This window comes from Meles meles, chromosome 1, assembly GCF_922984935.1.
Source record: "Meles meles chromosome 1, mMelMel3.1 paternal haplotype, whole genome shotgun sequence".
NCBI lineage: Eukaryota > Metazoa > Chordata > Mammalia > Carnivora > Mustelidae > Meles > Meles meles.
The window spans coordinates 79,322,872-79,332,898 of NC_060066.1; the positions used below are offsets into that span (position 1 = coordinate 79,322,872).

A 10,027-nucleotide genomic window follows, 5' to 3' on the forward strand; every position below is an offset into this window, starting at 1 on the left:
TGGGAAATTCTTTATTTCTCCTTCTATTCTGAATGATAGCTTTGCTCGATACACTATTTTAAGTTGCAAGGTGGTTTTTTTTGTTTTTTGGGGGGTTTTTTCCCCCAGCATTTTGAATATATCATGCCACTCATTTCTGGCTTGCAAATTTTCTGCTGAAAAATCAGGCTTACAGGGGCACCTGTCGTCAGTCATTAAGCATCTGCCTTCAGCAGATCTCAGGGTCCTGGGATGGAATCCTGCATTGGGTTCCCTGCTCAGCAGGAGCACACTTCTCTCTCTCCTCCCCACTCCTGCTCCCTCTCACTATCTGTATCTCTCTCAAATAAATAAATAAACTCTTTACAAAAAATCAGGCTGACAACCTAACAGGGTTTCCATTGTATGGGACTGGTTTCTCTTGCTGCTTTAAAAAATTCTCTCTTTACTACTACCTTTTAGCAGTTTTAATTACTGTGTGTCTTGGTGTGGACCTCTTTTGGTTGACTTTATTGAGCCATCTCTGTGCCTTCTCAGTCTGGATTTCTATTTCCTTCCCCATATTCAGGAAGTTTTCAGCTATTATTTCCTCAAATAAATTTTCTGCCCCCTTTTCTCTCTCTTCTCCTTCTGGGATCTCTATAATGTCAATGACATTATGTTTCCTGGTGTCACTGGATTCCCTAAGTCTATTCTCATTTTTGTCCATTTTCTTTTTTTTTTTTTTCACCTGCTCAGCTTGCTTATTTTCCTGTACTCTGTCCTGAGACCATTAATTCTTTCTTAATTCATTAGTCTGATAGTTATCCTATCTAGTGTACTTTGAACTCCATTTATTGTGCTCTTCATCTCTGATTGGTTCTTCTTTATCTGTTTGGTGAGGGTCTTGCTGATGTCCTCCACTCTTTTCTCAAACCCAGTATCTTCATGATCATTACTTTAAATTCTCTATCAGGTATATTACTCATCCCTATTTCATTTAGCTCTCTTGCTGTGATTTTGTCCTCTTTGATATTTTTTCTCTCTCCTCATTTTGTCTAACTCTCTATGTATGTTTCTAGGTATTAAGAAAGTTAGCTATGTCCCCTTCTCTTTAAAATAGTGTCCTTATGAAGAAGAGTTCCTATGGTGCCCTGCAGTGTCCTGTCCCTTGTTCACCAGAACCTGATACTTCAGGCGTGTTTCCTATGTGTGTTGTATGTACCCTGATGTTATGGCTGAGTCAATTTTCCTTTAGTCCAGTTGTCTGTAATGGCTCTCTTTGCTTATTGTGGGCATGTTTCAGTCCCTGTGGTGTTAGTAGGCTAGTCTGGGGCCACCTTGGGCTGAAGTTGAGTCACCCCAGTTGTTTGTCAGAGATATAATAGCACAAAATTGCAGGGTATTTTCCCCTGAGAAGCTTTCATTAGTGGGTGGGGCTACATTCAGACCAGCTGTTTGCTACCAGCCCACTTCTGGGTTGGGTGGTCTTACTGTTGTGTGTAGTTATCTTTCACTCTTCCTTGGAAGGACTCAGTATGGAGGGGTGCTGGCTCTTGTCAAGGCTGCTTGCACATTGCCAGTTTTGTGATACTGCTTTGGTTGGTCTCTGGCCAAGACGTATTGGAGGAGACAGATCTGCAGTGTGCACGGAAGCAGGATGCATGCTTATTTGCAAGGTCTTCACACGTGTCTTCTAGGGGAGGGTATCTGCAGTGCTGGGACAGAGGCCCACCTGGATGAAGGGAGTGGGGCACACTGTTAATCAAGTTAGGTAGTGAGGTGGCTGTGTGTTTATGCTGGAAGACATGGGGATGGAAATGGTGCCTGCCATTTCCTTTGTTCCTGCAGGATTCTGCCAGTGACCTAATCCCTCTCGGACATGCTCTGAGATGAGTAAACAACTCTCTCACCCCATATGCTTCACACGTTTTTCAAGCTGCTACTTCTATGCTGTATCTTGTGGGACTATTTGTTGTGTTGTCTCTTTAAGGGTAGGGATTCTTTGCTATGGACCTCCCATCTTTCCCAGAGCCAAGCCCACTGATTTTTTTAAATCCCAGGTTAAAGTCCCACTGATTATAAGTACTTATAAAATTTGACCCCTCTGGTTTTCTAAGCCAAATATTATGGTGATTCGTCTTGCCCTTTTAGGTTCCCCAGTGTGAGGGCCTGTTTCTCTCTCCTCTCTTTACCTGTGACATCCCTTCCAGCTGTGGATAATCCCAAGGGACTGTTTAGGAACCATGTCTCTGCCCTTCCTATGCTCTTCCATTTGGCCTCTCTTCTACACTTAGTTTAGTGGGGTTTGTTTTGCCAGTCTTGGAGTCATTTTCTGGGCTATTTACATTGATGCAAGTGTTATTTAGTATTATCTATGGGTTTAGGTGTGCTTAGGGCCCTCCTATTCTTGTCATCTTCCCAGCTGTTCCAGGGTATGCTAATTTTTAGATCTAGAATACACCACCAAACTCAGTGTGCTTCCTCCTGCAGCAAATGAGTTGTTGCTCCGCATCCATATGAACATTGAGGGTTGTCAGTCTTTTCAATTTTAGCTAGTGTTGTATGTGTGGTGGTGCCTCATTATTGTGATTTTCATTTGCTCTGATATATTTATTAATGAAAGTAAATATCACTCACATATTTTCTTTTGCAAATTACCCTTTCAGATCTTCTATTCATTTTCCTCTTGGATCATTTGACTTTTTCTTATTAAGTTTTAGGAGGTTTTTACATATTCTGAATGTGAGAACTTTGTCAGTTATATGTGTTGCATATATTTACTCACACTGTTACTTGCCTCTTCACTCTCACCATGGTGTCTTTGATTAAAAAATCCTTGATTTGAATGTAGTCTAGTCTATCAGTCTCCTCATTTATAGCTATTGCTTTTTAAAATCTGTTCAAGAAGACATTTCTAGGGTGCCTGGGTGGTTAAATTGTTTAAGTATCCAACTCTTGAATTCAGTTTAGGTCATGGTCTCAGGGTTGTGAGATCAAGCCCTGCATTGGACTCTGCACTCAGCACTCAGACTTTAGATCTGCTTGAGATTCTCACTCTCACTCTGCCCCTCCTCACCTCATGCCTCTCTCTCTCTCTCAAAATAATAACATCTTTTTTTTTTTTTTTTTAAAGCATCCAGCTCTGGGTTTTGGCTCAGGTCATGATCTCAGGGTCATAGGATTGAGCCCTGTGTGGGTTCCACATGATTAAGAGGGAGTCTGCTTCTCTCCCTCTGCCCTTCCCTTTTTTCAAATAAGTAGATAAATCTTAAAAAAAAGGTAAGAAATCATTTCCTACCTCTCCTACCTCAAGGTTATAAAAATAATTTATCTTATAAAACATTTATTTTTTACAATTCCAAGCTAATTCTTTCAGGAATAGATTTTTGTAGGTGGTATAAGACAGATCTCAAGATTTACCTTTTACATATGGTTGTATAATTGACCTAGCACCAACACTAATTTTTATCACTAATCTTTAGTACTTCCTTTGTATAGATGATGTGTCCTTTTATGCGTGGGTCTGTTTTTGGACACTTCTTTTCTATTGGTTTATTTTCTATTCTTGTTTCACTCTTACTGTCTTCTTATAGCTTTATATTAAGTTTTGGTATCTGTATAATACTTTCTCTTATTTAATTCTTCTCTAAGAATGCCATTTCTTGGCCTTTTGCATATCATACAAATTTTTTTTAATTTATTTATTTTTTCCGCGTAACAGTATTCATTGTTTTTTCACAACACCCAGTGCTCCATGCAAAACGTGCCCTCCCCATTACCCACCACCTGTTCCCCCAACCTCCCACCCCTGACCCTTCAAAACCCTCAGGTTGTTTTTCAGAGTCCATAGTCTCTTATGGTTCGCCTCCCCTTCCAATTTTTTTTTTTTATAAACATATAATGTATTTTTATCCCCAGGGGTACAGGTCTGTGAATCGCCAGGTTTACACACTTCACAGCACTCACAATAGCACATACCCTCCCCAATGTCCATAACCCCCTACCCCTCTCCCAACCCCACCTCCCCCCAGCAACCCCCAGTTTGTTTTGTGAGATTAAGAGTCATTTATGGTTTGTCTCCCTCCCAATATCATACAAATTTTATAGCCAGATTATCAACTTCCATTTTGAAAACCTTGCTGGGATTTTGATTTATTTAGTGTTAATTTTTGACTGGATTTTATTATATTTTAACTATAATTATAATGTAACAAAGATTAACATAGATGGTGGGAGTAGGATTGCTAAATATCAGAAAAAGGCAGCAGTATTTTATGTAATGTTTTAAATAGTAGCATATCCTGCCAGAAAAAAGACCTTTCAGTAAAGTTTATAGCTGGTAATTGTAAAAGATTTGTAAGAACATGCATCCAATCAAGATTGTGGATCAGTCTGGCATGTTATGGGAATCTCTCAATCCTGACAAGGATAGATGGAGCTCTTGATTGTGCAGAAATAAACTATGGAAAGGTTCTTAAAATTTGCAAGGATCCATACATATATTCTCAATGAGTCTAGAAGTCTCAAAAAGGGTTTTAAATGTTTTGTTTCGGTCATTATCTCAAAAAATTGAGATCGGCATATTCTGGGGCTTCTAGATAACCAAGTCGTTTGATTTCTATGCACAAAATTACAATAGGGAAACCCAGAGAATGAAATGTAAATTTCTTGATGAATTCATTTCAAGAGTCACAGAAACCTGTAAGCTTCAACTCACCTGGTTGACTTGAAATGACTACTGTATGAGGGCTGTAAGTTGTCTGAGGGCTTACGTTTCTGTGTCAATAAGCTATAGAATCACATAATATTTTAATAATAATTGACATTATTTTTAAATATGAGGATAGATTATTATAATAAAAGCGAATATGTCTTTAGAAAAATCTATCCTAGTTTTATAAATTTACTAGTATGACAAGATTTCCATTTTATTTCATAATATTATGTTATCCTGAAACCGAATCCAAAAATCATCCTACCAAAACAGGCATAAAGCTGCCCAGACACTTAAGTATTCCTGTGAGTCAGTCAGTGTGCAAGACTGAAGTGTCTAGCAGGCAGTCGAACTTGTGTGGCTTCTAGGTGAATCTAACTGCTGCTTCATTTTCCAGGAGTACAGGGGATCAGAAGCGTCCTTCTCCCAGTGAAACTACTCGTGGCCCAATATCTCAGGGTGCTCACATTTGCTCTTTGGGATTGCAATACCATCTAAATTGGGAGCATTTAAGGTGGAAGTTGAGGGCAAGGGTATATCTACTAATTACATAGAGTAATAGTTGGTGGGCCAAGTGTGGGGAGAGACTTTGGTTGAGGAAGCAGAGTGTACAAACTATATAAGAATACGAAGTGGAGTTGGGAGACAGCTCAAAGGTGTAAATCTGTGCTCCACTTTAAGTGAAGTGATATTAAATATGAGCACGGTATGAGATTTGACTTTAGGGCTTAATATTCCTTTTGTTTGGGGAATGGTGCAGTCCATATCTGTTGACCCTGACCTGAGTTTCAAAGTTCTGAGTAACAGTGTCTTCCCCCAGGAATCCAGACATTTTCAATTCCAGGGAAGGAGTGGTAAATATGGAGTAATATTAGACTGATTCTCCAGAAATCTCCTGCTTGATATTCCACTGCTGGCAACATGTCTTTTCTGGTACTGAGATTAACAGCAGGAAGGAGCACTCCATGCATGAGCCTATCCTTCTGGGGTTTTAAAGATTTTTTTTTTTTAATTTGACAGATATAGATCACAAGTAGGCAGAGAGGCAGGCAGAGAGAGAGAGAGAGGAGGAAGCAGGCTCTCCACTGAGCAGAGAGCCCGATGTGGGGCTTGATCCCAGGACCCTGGGATCATGACCTGAGCTGAAGGCAGAGGCTTTAACCCACTGAGCCACCCAGGTGCCCCCTTCTGGGGTTTTAATGGGTTTCAGGAAACTTTGAATCTGCTGGAAATCAGAGGTGGAATTAAAAGACAGATTCTTTACCATTGGCCTGGTGCTGAATGACTTGGATGGACACTTGCTGAGGCAATAACGAGTCTTTAGTGATGCAAACTGGCAACTGCTCAGGACTATGGGGTCTGAGATTTATAATCACACATCACTGAGTTTTTGAAAGCTGAAAATCAAGCCAATAATTAAGATGTTGACTACTAATATTTGTTGAGAGATTTTTGGTTTCGTTTTACTTTCTTTTTAATCAGGGGAAATGATAGTAGGGGGAGAAGGAAAAGGAAGATACCCTAATGAGCATCAGAGCCATTAATTATTGAAAATATCCTATGGGATTATTCTGACTCACAATTTTGGTTAAAATTGGAGTCAAATCATCATTTTTAAAGTTCAGATTCCTATTTTGGTTGCTTAAGGTTATTCATTTATACTTTAAATAGAAAACTGTGGTAGAGTACTCTCTATGACTTAGTTTAAAGCCCTCATTCCATCATTTGCCCTACTCTTCATTCTAAGAAAAGGGAAAATAGGTCTACTGAATATATATTACTTATGATCCATGAGAGCAGGAACTATATCTTCCTTATTTACTGCTGATTTCAAAGCTTAGTACAGTGTCCAACACAAACTTAGTTCTCAATAAATATCAATTAAATGAATTTCTACCTTCCATATTACCTTGCTTCCAACTTCTAAACCAAATACTAAGAGCTTCACATAACGGCAGCTCTGGTAAGATTCACACCAGTTTTCCTTGTGGTGTGACATTTATTTTTAGGCACCAACTCATTTATTTAGATTAAAGTTAATGAAAACAAATGAAATGACAAATGAAAATAACATGCTGTGGTCCAGCAGTCTGCGAACTGTCGCTGGCTCCGCGCACGGGTTGGTGGTGGGGGCGGGCCGAGCATCCCCGGGGAGTGGAGGAGCGCTCTTTTTTCTCTCTCCTCTTTCCCCCCACTCCGCACCCCCGGGCACCCTCAAACCAGGCCGCGCTGCTTCCCTTTCCCTCTTGTCTCGTCCCCCGGCAAACTTTCGGTCCCTCCCCCGCCGGTCACCCGTTCTTCGTCGTAGCTCCAACCGGCCTTGCCGCCCGGAGGGCTCCTCCGGACCTCCGTGCCTGCAACTCCGACTATTACAAGATCCAGAAACATGTCGATGACACTTCTGTCTGCCTTCTACGATATCGACTTCCTGTGCAAGACGGAGAAATCCCTGGCCAATCTCAATCTGAACATGCTGGACAAGAAGCCGGTGGGGACCCCCGTGGCCGCTGCCCCTAGCTCGGGCTTCACGACGGGCTTTCTCCGCCCACCCCGCGCCTAGGCCCAGCAGCTGCTCGCCCAAGTTCCTGGGCGGGGCTAACCGCAGCAACTATGGCAGCTGGGCGGCGGGCGGCCCCGCCTCCTACAGGACCTTCAAGGAGTTGTCAGGGGGCGGAGGCACGGCCCTGCTTAACAAGGAGAACAAATTTCAGTACCGCTCCTTCAACAAGGGCAAGCACAGCCAGCACCTCTTGCACCAGCACCTCTTGCACTAGCAGCAGCAGCAGCAGCAGCAGCAGCACCAGCACCAGCAGCAGCAGCAGCACCAGCACCAGCACCAGCAGCAGCACCAGCGCAGCAGCACCAGCAGCAGCAGCACAGGGGTGGCGGCTCCCAGATTAACTCGATGCTCCACAAGACTGAGCTGTGCCGGCCCTTCCAGGAGAGCTGCACGTGCAACTACAGCGAGAAGTGCCAGTTCGCGCACTGCTTCCAGGAGCTACCCAGCCTGACCCGGCACTGCAAGTACAAGACCGAGTTGTGCCACACCTTCTACACCATCAGCTTCTGCCTCTACTGGCCGCGCTGCCACTTCATCCACAACGCAGACGAGCGGCGGCCAGCGCCGTCTGGGGGCGCCTCTGGGGACCTGCGCGCCTTAAGCGTGCGGGACGCGCTGCACCTCGGCTTCCCCCGGAAGCCGCTGCCCAAGCTGCATCACAGCCTCAGCTTCTCAGGCTTTCCGTCGGGCCACTACCAGCCCCCGGGGGGCCTCGAGTCGCCGCTGCTGCTCAACAGCCCACGTCGCGCACCGCCGCCGCCACCCTCTTGATCCTCAGCCTCCTTCTGCTCCTCTGCCGCTTCGTTCTGCTCCTCTTCCGCTCTGTCCTGCTCATCCGCCTCCGCAGCCTCCAGGCCCTCAGGCGCTCGGACCTGCTGTGCCTCGGCGGCGGCTGCGGCCCGCGGTGGCGTTGCTGTACCGCACAGGGGGCGCGGAGGACCTGCTGGCGCCCGGCGCTCACTGCGCAGCCTGCCCGTCTGCCTCGTGCGCTAACAACGCCTTTGCGTTTGGCCCGGAACTGAGCAGCTTCATCAAGCCGCTTGGCATCCAGACCCACAACTTTGCCTCCGTGGCCGCTGCCTATTATCGCAGCCAGCCAGCAGCAGCAGCAGCAGGGCCTGGTACCCCCCCCCCCCCGTGGAGCCCCCCGGCGCCGCCCAGCGCGCCCCTTCCTGCCAGTGCCACCGCGCCGCCCTCGCCGCCCCTTCAACTTCCAGCTGCCGCGCCGCCTGTCCGATTTGCCCGTCTTCGACGCGTCCCCTAGCACCCCGGACTCGCTGTCGGACCCTGACAGCTACTTGAGCGGCTCACTGAGCTCTGGCAGTCTCGGCGGCTCTCCCCCAGCCTCGCCCCGGCCGCCGCCTGCCCATCACTGACGATTGAGGCAAGAGGGCGCCAGCGAGGAGGAGGAGGAAGGGGGAAGGCTGTTCTGTCGGTTGTTGGAGGGCGCCCCTGCCACCTGGAGTCCTTGTTACGGGCAGGGAGGGGCGCTGGAGTGGGGGGGTGACAGGCCATGAGCAGAGTCTGCGGGCCGCACCGAGCACTTGGACTCGAACTTGTGTGCCGGGAGGGGCCCCACCCCTCCCCTTTCGGTTTTCTCTCTTTTTTTTTATTTATTATTTTTATTATTATTATGAAGTTTCATTCTTGTTGAGCAAAAAAAAAAAAAAGCAATGAACTTTTGTATTGATGAACAAAATACTCACAACAGGGTAGGTGTGATGCGAACAGAACAAGATACCAAACACTTAAAACTTTTTTAGGTCTCCTAAGAGTTTGGGACTTTTGGGGGGAAAAAAAATCAACCCAGCACCAGCAGCTACCAACCACCATTCCGTATCTTCACTTGAAAAGCATTAGTTACAGTCCAGATGTGGGAACTCTTATGTGAGAGAAGTTCTTAATTGTCGTTTGTCTTCAGACCAGTGTAAACAAACAGCCAGCCACCACCTTGCTAAACCTCTAAGCTTCTGGAATCCAATATTCTATCAGGAATATGCTTTGATTGTAGTCCTCTGCTCCACAGGTTTTTGTTTGACACAAAATTCTTTATGTCTGGGAAAAAAAAAAACAAACAAACAAACGTGCATTCCAAAGTTTCCTACTGGTTACTGTTTTTTTGCCATCACTTAGTGGATGTTTAATTTTAGAACCATTTTCTCTGCTCTTTCTGGAAGCCTTGGGCAGACCTTAGTTCCTAATCATTTGGGGGAATAACTGCTGAATTTTTAGCTGTTTTGAGTTGATTCACACCACTGCACCCCAACTCAATATGAAAAAAACTATTTAACCTACTTATTATTTTGTGAAAAGTATACACTGAAATTTTTGTTCATACTGTATTTATCAAGTATGATGAAAAGCAATAGATATATATTCTTTTATTATGTTAAATTATGATTGCCATTATTAATCAGAAAATGTGGAGTGTATGTTCTTTTCACAGTAATATATGCCTTTTGTAACTTCACTTGGTTATTTTATTGTAAATGAGTAAAAAAATCTTAATTTAAGAGATTGTATGTAATATTTATTTCATTAATTTCTTTCCTTGTTTTGAAAGATTGCATGATTTCTTTACAGAAATCTATCCTGATGCTGTGGAAGTAGTTTGAGGAATATCTTATGAGTTTTCTTAGAATGTATAATGGGTGTAGCCCATCCAACTTTAAAGAAAAAAAGTTGACCACATACTTTGCAAGCAGGCTTAAATGTGGCATGCTTTTTGTCATTCCAGCTTTTTAAATTAGCAAGAAGCAAAATTTTGTTTTTTGTTTATCCCACCAATTCTA

General features: G+C 44.0%; 1 pseudogene; it reads left to right on the plus strand.

Moving 5' to 3' along the window:
- The first annotated feature begins 7,061 nt into the window (after nucleotides 1-7,061).
- Nucleotides 7,062-8,618, plus strand: LOC123946409 (annotated as a pseudogene).
- Nucleotides 8,619-10,027: the final 1,409 nt, after the last annotated feature.